Source organism: Physeter macrocephalus, chromosome 11, assembly GCF_002837175.3.
Source record: "Physeter macrocephalus isolate SW-GA chromosome 11, ASM283717v5, whole genome shotgun sequence".
In the NCBI taxonomy this organism is placed as follows: domain Eukaryota; kingdom Metazoa; phylum Chordata; class Mammalia; order Artiodactyla; family Physeteridae; genus Physeter; species Physeter macrocephalus.
In genome coordinates, this window is record NC_041224.1 from 88,077,889 (window position 1) to 88,080,902 (window position 3,014).

General features: G+C 37.9%; 1 protein-coding gene across 18 annotated transcripts in view; it reads right to left on the minus strand.

Moving 5' to 3' along the window:
* The window catches only part of AP4E1 (adaptor related protein complex 4 subunit epsilon 1), a 149,506-nt gene that overhangs the window by 103,985 nt on the left and 42,507 nt on the right, over nucleotides 1–3,014 (minus strand). The window lies entirely within an intron of this gene.

The following is a 3,014-nucleotide window of genomic DNA, read 5'->3' on the forward strand; positions in this document are numbered from 1 at the left end:
TTAAACGTTTCTTGCATTTTCTCCATTCTATTTCCAAGATTTTGGATCATCTTTACTATCATTACTCTGAATTCTTTTCAGGTAGACTGCCTATTTCCTCTTCATTTGTTTGGTCTGGTGGTTTTTTACCTTTCTCCTTCATCTGCTGTGTGTTTCTTTCTTCTCATTTTGCTTAACTTACTGTGTTTGGGGTCTCCTTTTCGCAGGCTGCACGTTCGCAGTTCCCGTGTTTTTGATGTCTGCCCCCAGTGGCTAAGGTTGGTTCAGTGGGTCGTGTAGGTTTCCTGTTGGAGGAGACTGGTGCCTGTGTTGTGGTGGATGAGGTTGGGTATTGTCTTTCTGGTGGGCAGGACCACGTTCGGTGGTGTGTTTTGGGATGTGTGTGACCTTATTATGATTTTAGGCAGCCTCTCTGCTAATGGGTGGGGTTGTGTTCCTGTCTTGCTAGTTGTTTGGCATAGGGTGTCCAGCACCGTAGCTTGCTGGTCGTTGAGTGGAGCTGGGTCTTAGCGTTGAGATGGAGATCTCTGGGAGAGTTTTCATCGTTTGATATTAGGTGGACCCCGGAGGTCTCTGGTGGACCAATGTCCTGTACTTGGCTCTCCTACCTCAGAGGCACAGGCCTGACACCCGGCTGGAGAATCAAGACCCTATCAGCCACACGGCTCAGAAGAAAAGGGAGAAAAAGAGAAAGAAACAAATAACAAAAATAAAATAAAGTTATTAAAATAAAAATTTTAAAAATTATTAAAAATTTTTTAAAAATTAAAAATAATAAAAAAGAAAAGACAGAAAGAAAGAAGAGAGCAACCAAGCCAAAAAACAAATACACCAATGATAACAAGCACTAAAAAGTATACTAAAAAAAAAAAAAGGACAGAGAGAATCCTAGGACAAATGGTAAAAGCAAAGCTATACAGACAAAATCACAGAAAGAAGCATACACATACATACTCACAAAAAGAGAAAAAGTAAAAAAAATATATATATCTTTTGGGAAGTCTGAGGACTTCTGCCAGCATTCAGTAGGTGTTCTGTAGGAGTTGTTTCACGTGTAGATGTATTTCTGATGTATTTGTAGGGAGGAAGGTGATCTCCATGTCTTATTCCTCCTCCATCTTGAAGTTCTCCACAGTCTTTTATACCTTGATCATTTGGCTATACCTCTCTGACCATCCCCAGATGTTATTAATTTTATTTTCTGAGAGACTAACAGTCTAAACTTGATGTGGTTTTCAAAAATCCATAGTTCTGTAGACAGGGGATTATCCTGCTACTTCCCCTTATTATCTCTGGTTTTATCTAACATTGGGGCTACAACATATTCAAGTAACATTTTAACAGAATAATCCACACTGATTCCTCAATGCTTTTCTTGGGTAGTAACTGGTAATAAAAGTTTGTTCCCCACTATCCCACCTATGTTTGCTAATTCTCATTATCTTACAATATTTTCCTGAAGTTTATTGTTATGAACTTGGCATTTTTCTACCCAAGAGAGCTAAGTACTGTATCTTTCATAAAAGTGACATTTGACTACTACTCTGCAAATGATTTATAAAAATCTCAAACAACATCAGTATCAGAACCGATTGCCAATTGAAGGATTCCAGAATTAACAACTTTTTAGGCAGAAAATACCCATTTTCCCCCCACTCTTTACCTTCTGTAATAACCACAATTATAAGATACATGATTTTATAACTTATTCTTCAGGTACATAGTATAAGCACTTGCTATGTCCTGTCTCGTAACTGATTTACTTTTCCATGATATAAAAGACGGTTTAGGCTCATGAAATTTCAATTTCACTTTAGAAAACTTTTGAAAAATAGTTTTGGGAGGAGAGGGGAAGAGCCTGACAGTTTAACCCCATTTATAATGATGATTCCATGATCAAAAATGTACTTGGCAAATGAATATACTAGCTTGGGGAGTTTCAGGTCTATTATATTTGCATCAGCCACTTAACTTATTTTAAGAAAGAAGAAAGGCAGTGCCAGAAATTAGGCTCCTTGTCCTACCCCCTCTTGCCTACCCTAGCCTTGAATTGCAATAATAAGAGCAACTGATGGGGAATTCCCTGGTGGTCCAATGGTTAGGGCTCTGCGCTTTCACTGCAGGGGGCATGAGTTTGATCCCTGGTCAGGGAACTAAGATCCCGCATGCCACACAGCACAGCCGAAAAAAACAAGAAAAAAAAAAAAAAAAAAAGCGCAACTGATGGCCCCCAGACGTTTGAAACTATGGAAATATGACAACTGGACCATGTCTCCCACTCTGGAACTCCAGATTTTCACTCCATGCCTTGGATGTCATAAGGCCTCTATATGCACTATAGTCAGAGGTTGGCCAACTGTAATTCAAAACTTTATTTCTCCCCACATATTCTATCAATATATGAGGAGTTATGTGGGAAGGAAACTGATTACCCTTTGAAAGAAAATTGTATTTTCTAGGCCTTTAGGTATCATTGTGCTAAATAATGTCAAAAACCTTAAAAGAGTAAATACTTCTGCAAAAAAAATAACATCAAGCCTATTATTAGTGTTTACACTTTTTGGTTTCATTGTAGGATCAACCATTTAGTTGTACTCATATGCCTAGCGCAGAACCTAAAAAATAATAAGTGCTCTACAAAATCATTAAATAATGAATAGGAGAAAAAAAAGACCTTTCAGCATTGAACTTTTCAGTATTAACATTCTGAATTCCTATACAGATAATATTCAATGGTCTCCCTTTATTCATATATATATATATATATATATATATCTCCCATCCACCATCAAATATCTCAGTGGTCTCCTCTTTACTAAAATAATGACAGAAGTCTTTCCCTGACAGCCTTTCCCTGACAGTAAAGTTATTCTTTTCTTTCTAGGCTGTTCCTAAATTCACTGATCAGATATTTCGTTGGAGGAAGGATTTTTTTTTTTTTTTTTTTTTTTTGCGGTACGCGGGCCTCTCACTGCTGTGGCCTCTCCTGTTGTGGAGCACAGGCTCTGGACGCG